This window comes from Marmota monax, unplaced genomic scaffold (assembly GCF_021218885.2).
Source record: "Marmota monax isolate L192 unplaced genomic scaffold, Marmota_monax_Labrador192_F-V1.1 WCK01_AAM20220418_F8-fsc00044, whole genome shotgun sequence".
NCBI lineage: Eukaryota > Metazoa > Chordata > Mammalia > Rodentia > Sciuridae > Marmota > Marmota monax.
Window position 1 is genome coordinate 15303342 of NW_026695198.1, and position 8627 is coordinate 15311968.

The 8627-nt window shown below is 41.5% G+C and overlaps 1 protein-coding gene across 4 annotated transcripts in view; it reads right to left on the reverse strand.

The window, feature by feature from the left end:
• Sgk3 (serum/glucocorticoid regulated kinase family member 3) overlaps window positions 1-8313 on the reverse strand; it is a 118157-nt gene extending 109844 nt beyond the window's left edge. Inside the window, exons 1-2 of one of the 4 annotated variants that reach the window (XM_058574012.1) lie at window positions 8158-8270; window positions 7795-7927 (exon numbers count right to left, since the gene is read on the reverse strand). The gene's annotated coding sequence lies outside the window, so the exon portion shown is untranslated. Of the gene's footprint in view, window positions 1-4038; window positions 4060-7794; window positions 7928-8157 lie in introns of those variants that run through there. The other 3 variants (XM_046428569.2, XM_046428571.2, XM_058574013.1) reach the window with 3 other exon arrangements.
• Between the last annotated feature and the right edge of the window lie 314 nt (window positions 8314-8627).

The following is an 8627-nucleotide window of genomic DNA, read 5'->3' on the forward strand; positions in this document are numbered from 1 at the left end:
AAAATATGCCTTTACTCTTGGTGTGGCTTAAGTTGCTATTGTGTTGGTGTGAAGTTCCTCATCATGTCTGGCCCCAGCACCTCTACAGGTGAGCTGAAGTTGGTATGCATAGACTATCAGTCCTGACCCTCCCTGATTTCTATCTCTTGTGGAGGTTTTTAGAAGAGACCTAGCATTTTTGAACCAATATTGCTTCCTATCTGATTCCCAAGGATCCAACCCAATCCAGGATCATACCTCTCACATCTCTACTGATGAAAATCTGTAGGGAAAGGAATCTTGATATACTACTTCTCAAAGCTTGCTAAGCTTTGTTAGAATAGCTTCATTGTCTTCAATTTAGATGGGGAAAAAAAAGGTAATTTTTAAGCCAGATACTTCAAACTTTGGACATATCTTCTAAAAGGAACAGTGGTCATATCTGGGAGTTATCTTTCCAGACCAGGACACTCTATGCAACCCATTAGATGACTGACATCTTCAATAGAAAAACAGCCCAAAACAATGCTGTTGCAATCATAGGGACAAAAATCATTATAAATAGTTTTAAATTTTTTAGTTCATGCCAATGCTTAAGGAAAAACAGCTTATTTAGAGAAAAAGGAGGTGGGTGGAGACTTCTGTGGATATTTTGAAAGGAATTACTGGGTATTCTCAAGGGCTTTGAAGGTTTGAAACCACTAGTTCTTTATAATGTCTACCTTTCCTTCCAAACTAAAAGCTTTCTTTTTCTTTATTAAAGGCCTGCTCTTAAATGTATCACCATGATTATTATCTTTTTTGCTCAAGACCAAAATGAAGAGAGTGAGATGGAGAAAAGGATAGAGAGAAAATTTCTTGAAGCAAGAATTTCAAGAAAAGGAAAGAACAAGGTTAAAAAGGAGACTGGATGGGTGTGGTGACGCATGCATATAATCCCTGCAGCTTGGGAGGCTGAGGCAGAAGGATCACAAGTTCAAAGCCAGCCTCAGCAAAAGCAAGGTACTAAGCAGCTTAGCAAGACCCTGTCTCAAAATAAAACACAAAAAAATAGGGCTGGGGATGTGGCTCAGTGGTCAAATGCCCTGAGTTCATGAGTTCAATCCCTGTTCCCCCGCCCCACAAAAAAAGGAGAATAAACTCTTGGAAAGAAGGAGAGGTCACAAAAAGATATAGGAGGCAAGTGTGGGCTATAGTTTGTATATATGTGCCACTAGAGAGGAAAAGGGAGATGTCAGCACAGACACACATGCTGTGTGGAAAAACTGGTGGTGTTAGTAGGTAAAGAGGGAGATGTGTGCATGAAATTATACTGTTTCTAACCCTGAGACAGTCTATACTGTAATAGGATCATAAGAAACTTCAAGGTCACCTATTCCCACCACTGGCAGCAGAGCTCTTAAACCAATTACTTCAGCAATGTGCTTATCATTAGTTCAGCTGTTTGATTTAAAACAACTTTACAGAAGCCACTTTTCCCTTGGTTTGAATCCATTATTTCTGCTTCTTTTTTTAGTGATTATGATCAATCATGAGAATACTTTTATCATTTCTTTTGTTAAATATCTTAAATATTTGAGATGTACTTAAAATACTAATACTGACTGACCCCCATTAGAAGGACATGCACTTCATGTTGGTTTGGATAAATTTGTCAGTTCATCCACACACCCTCACCTCATCCCCTTTATGAGCAGGAGTAGAAATTTCCAATAGTGTTAGCCAGGTTTGGGGTATGGCAGGTGGCCAGGAAACACAGTAAAATAACTAGTTCAAAGGTGCATGGAATCTGTGACGTTGGTTGGCTCCGTGAGCATGATTCTCTAACCAACAAAGCAAGTCTGTATAGAGAATGTTTCTGGCACTGAAAATGTGTATGTGAATACACAAATAAAATTCTGAAGGATATATTCTAAAATGCTAATAGTAGTTATAAGGAGTGATAGGTTCACTAGTGACTTTTTTTTTTAATGAACAGGGGTCTGGTTATGTTGCCTATGCAGGCCCAAAACTCCCAGGTTCAAGGTATCCTTCTATTTCTTAGATATCCCCCCATGTGGCTGGGACTACAGGCACATGCCAATGTACTCAGAATAGTGATTTTTATTTTCCCCTCTTATTTTTCAAAAACATTTATTATTAAAAAAATGTATTTTTTGGTTAGTAATAGAAATAGATAAACAAGTATCAAGTGGAATACTATGCAACTGTCAAAACTAATGATAGAAATCAATAAAGTCTAAGAGAAAGTGTTAAATAAGAAACAAAAGAACAAAATGCATAGATGATTCTCATTTTTAAAAAACTACATATAGAGGTATAGAAATTTATATAAGCAAGGAAAAAAGTCTAGACATATAAAACTTAGCAATGGTTATCTTTGTGGGTAAAATTAGAGTAGCAAGGACTTTTTATTACACATTATTCTCAATTACTTGATTTAAGGGTGTGCATTTTTTAAATTAAAAGTAATGTTTAAAAATATGACACAGTTGGGTGTGGTGGTGCATGCCTATAATCCCAGTGACTTGGGAGTCTGAGGCAGGAGGACTACAAATTCAAGGACAGCCTCGGCAATTTAGTGAGGCCCTAAGCAACTTAGTGAGACCCTCTCTCAAAAAATAAAAAGCGCTGGAGATTTAGCTCAGTGGTAAAGTGCCTCTGGGTTCAATTCCCAGTGCCACCCAAAATTGGAGTAAAAATTAAAATAAAGAATGAAACAACTAAAAAATAGGGGAAAAGGTGCACAATTAGTGTTTTCTTGGGAAACTAAGGATATTATTCCAAAATTCCCTTTTAAATGTTCATACGTGCACACATACACACATACACACAATGCATATGCATTACATTATATAAAATTTATATAATGATCTTATATATATATTGGCACCCTGAGTTGGAAACTGCATCATTCTAAGTTATCTCTAGTCTATTTTTATTTAAAAGACAAGAAAGTTGGGGATTGGAGTTGTCGCTCAGTGGTAAAGCACTAGCCTAGCATGTGTGGGATACTGGGTTTGATCCTCAGCATCACATAAAAATAAATAGAGTAAAGGCATTATTCCATATACAACTAAGGGGAGAGAGAGAGAGAGAGAGAAAGAGAGAGAGAGGGAGGGAGAGAGACTTAAAAAAAAACTGTAAAGTAAATAACTAGAGCAAGATTGGGTATGCTGGCATACCATAGTCCTAGATACTTGGGAGATCAAGGCAGGAAGATTCCTTTAGCCCTTGAGTTTGAAGCCAGCCTAAGCAACATAACTAGATTCTATCTTTAAAAAAAAAAAAAGCCAACCCTGGAGTAATAAAATTCTTTCTCATTTCCAAACTCAAGCAAGCAAATTAGTGGAGTCTTAGTGAAGTACCTCCATACTCAAAGAAGTTTCATCTAGCAGTCTGTGGACCAGCTAATCCATCAGTGAGTTCTATTTTTGTAGATGAATATATTTTATATGAAATCCATTTTACCAATAAAGAACAAAATGTTTGGTATTAACTAACTGAGCAAATACATCAGGAAACCAGATGGAAGCAATTAACCTGAATCCTGCTCATTAGTATATCCTGTGTGAATGCAATGTTATCTCTTCAAAATCACAGACTGGTGAAAAGAACAGACATCATTTCAATATTACAGATGTTACCAAAATGGAGTAATGTTTTAAAAGGGTACAAAATCTAGGCCATTGCCCAATGAAAAACCTATCAAATCAACCTTACTCTTAAGTTAAAAGTAACTAAACCAGCTCTGCATTTTTAATCATCTGCAAATAAACTCACTCTATGGCCTGAAGAGAGAGATACCTATAAGAAGACTTCTGCAGTTGGTGGTACAAAGAGACTCTGCCCACCAGGATTCTCTCATGCTAACAGATATGTCCAGTCCTTCCCATACTTCAATTCCATATAGATCTTTTTTATGCTTTTGGCCCCATGGGAGCAGAGCTGTCTGCTAGGAATCCTTCACCATGAGATCTAATTTATATCTCTTATTTCACCCACAAACCTCCTGTTTTTTCTTTCAATCAAACATGTTATTAAGCCAGGCAAACTCACATGGCTGTAGTCCCAGTGGCTTGGGCAGCTGAGACAGGAGGATCACGAGTTCAAAGCGATCAATGATGAGACACTAAGCAACTCAGTGAGACCCTGTCTCTAAATAAAATACAAAATAGGGTGAGGGATGTGGATCAGTGGTACCCCGCCACCAAAAATAAAAAACATGTTCTCAGTCCCTTACCCTACAATTCCCTTTATATCATTACCTCTTTCACACATCCACAACACTGCCCAACGAAAACAGATTTTGGTTCTGAATGATAGAAGAATTGTGGCTACAAGGAGATAAGTTTAGGTTTTCAGGACCCATGGGAAATAGGAAAGGACCTGAGAAATCAGACACTGCACACTTCTCTAACTCCCTCTCAAAGCCCCCCAGGCTCAGCCTTAGCCTTGGCAATACAATTTTACTGGTTGCTCCTCTGAATTGACCTTTAAGGTCTCATTTCCATCTCACCTTCCTTGGCAATGATAATTAACTCAAAGCTTGCATTGGGTTAGATTATGTTGATGTGAACTACAGGGTATCTCTTAGATTTACCACTTCTCTCCATGAAAAAAAAAAATGTTTATAGTGAAATAAGAATAAAGACTCCACATACAGAATGAAATAGGTAAAGGAAAACAGACTTTGAGTGGTTTAAAATAATGTGAGAGCTGTTTCTATCAGGAATAACATGTTATATAACTTGAGTTTCATGAATCAGCAGTTTAGTCAGTAATTTACATGAATTTTTTAAAAAAGAAAGAAACCATGAGGATTGGAAAAGGTAAAAGTGGTTTCTCAAACAAGACAGGTGTCATAAGAATTTTATCCCACCCTCATTTAGAAGGCTGACAGGCAAATGACTCAGTCTGGCTTCATTAAAGGTTTCTTACCAGATAATATCCCTCATAAGGGAAGGCCATCCCATATATCACTTCTCCCTGATAACAATTCCTCCGCCTAGGTAATGGCCATATTTTCCTCTCTAATTTCCATCTGGGGATCACATACTTAGGATACAGAAAATTATGCTTACAGGATATACATAGTTGAGAATTTTTCTGTTTTTTATTTTATTTTTTGAGGGGAGTACTGGGGATTGAACTCAGGGGTACTCAGCCTCTGAGCCACATCTCCAGCCCTATTTTGTATTTTATTTAGAGACAAGGTCTCACTGAGTTGCTTAGCACCTTGCTTTTATTGAGGCTGTCTTTAAACTCGAGATCCTCCTGTCTTAGTCTCCCTAGCTGCTGGGATTACAGGTGCGCCACCTCACCCAGCTCTAATTTTTCTGTTTTTTAAAAACATGATCCTTTTTACTAAAGTAATAGCAATATTTCAACACATACATACACTCTGAGTAATCTCAGATACGTGTAAAAAAAAAAATGAGGGGTGAGGGTGTAGCTCAGTAATAGTGCACCTTGCCTAACAAGTATGAGGCCCTGGGTTTGAATACTAGCAATGCAAAAAAACAAAAAAGACAAAACACAGTATGTTTGAACTTGAGCATAAATCTAAGCAGCTTAGAATCTACATAAGAAAGCTGTCAACACAAACACTAACACCATGCGTTCAATCCAGACACTTTCAAAATCAGAGGAAAAAATATAGAATGGGAAGGGAAAATAAAAAATAACAAAATTATTTTCTTTTTCGAAAACCAGGGATGATGGGCTGGGGTTGTGGCTCAGTGGCCTAGTATGTGTGAGGCACTGTGTTTGATTCTCAGCACCGTGTATAAATAAATAAATAAATAATAAAGGTCCATCAACAACTAAAAAATAATTTTTAAAAAAAAAGGGATAACAAATCCTAAGAAATTAGTCCAAAGGGTATTCCTGTCCCAGAAAAGGTAGTATTTGTACCAGATGCTATTTGATAAAAGAAAAGCACTAGATTAGGCCTAGAAATCTCTTTGGCATAAATCAATTATGAGAAGTGTGTTTTGAAAGCTCAAGATATCTGCAGTCATTTGGAGTCATTCATTCCAAGGAATGTTTATTACAGGCCTGCACGTGCCAGGCTCTGTCCACATGCCTACTCTAGTCAAGTGCTGCCTCTCACCAGCTGTGTAATCAGGGCTACATCATGTTAACATTTCTCAGCTTCAGTTTCTCCACTTGTACAAATGAGAATAAAAAATGGCTACCAACCTCACAAGATTTCTGATGACATCTGAGTATGTCTGAAGGCACTCTGTAAACTATGAAAGTGTTAGGTGTCTTGGCTGAATTGAATGCATGAGTGCTACTAACATCTGTTGTGCCATAAATTATATCAGAGGAAAGTGAGTCTTCCTGCTTCAAGAAGTACTTTATAATCCCATTAAATAAGGTTTATGGTCTCATTTAATCACCTCCCTGGAAATTTAAATATTTGAGAGAGAGAAAGAGAGAGAGAGAGAGAGAGAGAGAGAGAGAGAGAGACACACACACACACCAGGGCACTAGGAGGGAGACCAGAAGAAAGGGATGTATGGATTTTGATTACATTTGTAATCATTATAATGAAAAAAAAAATATCTATATTATTTAGTCCCCATTTCAGATCTCAATCAATTTGGCCATCAGGCCAAAGTGCTCTTTGAAGAGGTTATTTTATTCTGGAAAAAGCATCCTATATATATCTACAAATGACAAAATGAACACCTACTAGACTGACCCACCAACTCAGTGTTACCAACAGCAAGGGTCAGTAAAATTAGGAAACATAATTTACATCAATGTGTACAAACCGAAATGTTATTTTATCATCCAATCTGATCCTGGCACCTAAAGCCATGTCCTATGAATTGTCAAACAGATTAGGAAACAAAGTTCCTTTAAAAAACAAAATGAGGCTCCATGCAGTGGCAGTTGAAAAAAGGGGGAAGTTCTGGTTTCTCCAGTTAGCTAATGGGCTCCAAGGTAAAATGGCAAGACTATTTTACAGAAGCTGCTTGGGATCTGGTGAGACCTGCTTGCAACAGGTCTTATTCCCTGGAGCTACAGACTCGCTTCCCCAGCGAATGCAGGGGTGGCAGCTTGTCTTAAGGGAGTGGTGGCCAAGGCGGCCAGAAGGCACACCCAGCGCTAAAATATGCCTGAAACTTCCCTCTGTTTCCAGCTCTCGCTATGACATTCGGGGAACTAAGGTATGCACAGTCCCTTCATGATTAGGACCGCTATAATTTAAAATCTTGAATTAAGAATTTGAGTTAATATTTATAAAGCACTTTAGAGCCCCTTACGCAGGAAGAGCTAAGAGGCACAAAAAGACGGCACTTCCCCATGGGTTGGGTGAATACTCAACCTAGTGAGAAGGGATAGAGAATCAAACTACACAACAGTCTATTTTCATCCCGACAAAGATTTTGAAATTGTAGCGCTCTGTATTCATTCTTTAATCTCAAATACACCCTGTAAAGCCTGTTGTGCCGGACTGAAATTCTACTCATGGTTCAGAAATACCCGTGCAAAATTGAGAACTGAAGTTGCAAGAGATGAATCCTTTCTCTTCTCTATGTTACCTTATGCTCTCGTTTCTGTTAGTAACCATCACTAAAAATGCCTCTGGATGGTACACACCAGTGCTAAAACTGAGAGAATTAACACAGACTGACTTGAAAAGAGACCAAAGGGTTCAAGTCGCTGAGAACTTCAAAGAACAGCAGCGCCTTGAAGTCTCGCCCTAACAGCTCGGCTGACGACAGGTAAAGGACTCCTCCAGGGCACCCCTCCCGCGGCCACCCGCCACCCCGAGCCTCGCAGGTGACCCGCACCCACTTCCTCCTCGCGTGGGGTCTTCTGTCCCTCCTCGTTGCCCGATCCTCTAGGCTAGGGGCTGCGCCCAGGGTAACTGTCTTCCCACCGACACCCCTCGGGCGTTTAGGAATGTCAAAGCACAATCCGAATTCACCTCGAGGAAACAAAAGACCACAAACTGAGTCTGGGGGCTGGGCGGGGGTATAGCTTTTTCCCTGCAGACCTTCTCGGAGATTCCCGGGGGAATCCGGGAAAGTCACGTTTGCTCGAGGAGCTGCAGCAGTCGAGGCCCCGGGCAGCCCTCGCCCCGCCCCGTCTCCTCCCGCGTAGGGGCTCCGACCACGGCCCGGACCGCGCGGACCCTCCCGCCGGCCCGGCACCTACCCGGCTCCGCGGTGCTGCCTCCCGGCGCCGCGGGCGCCGAGTCAAGCGCGCTCGCGCTTCCTCCTTCCCGGCAGGGCCGCCGGGCGCTGGCGTTTCCTCCCTGACGCGTCACGGCGGCCGGGGGCTCCTCCCGTGGGGCCGCGAGGGCAGCCGGCAGCTCGCCGGGGAAGGCTCCCGCTCCAAGTCCGGGGCACGAACAACAGGGAACGGCGAGCGGGAGGCAGCCCGCGTCCGGCAGGGGCTGCAGGCTGTGCAGCCCCGCTCAGGCCCGCCGCCCCGGCCGCGGAAACCAGCCTCCTCTCTTCCCCCGAGGACCCGAGCGAAGGGCCTGGCCACCGTGCGCGGTCTGCCCCAGTCACGCGGTGTGCAAAGTTCAACAGGACGCCGGTGGATCCTTCTGCGGGCGCAGATCCTTTGTGGTTTCCCGCTGCCCAGCAGATCATGACCGCTGCCCTGGGCCACGAGATCTG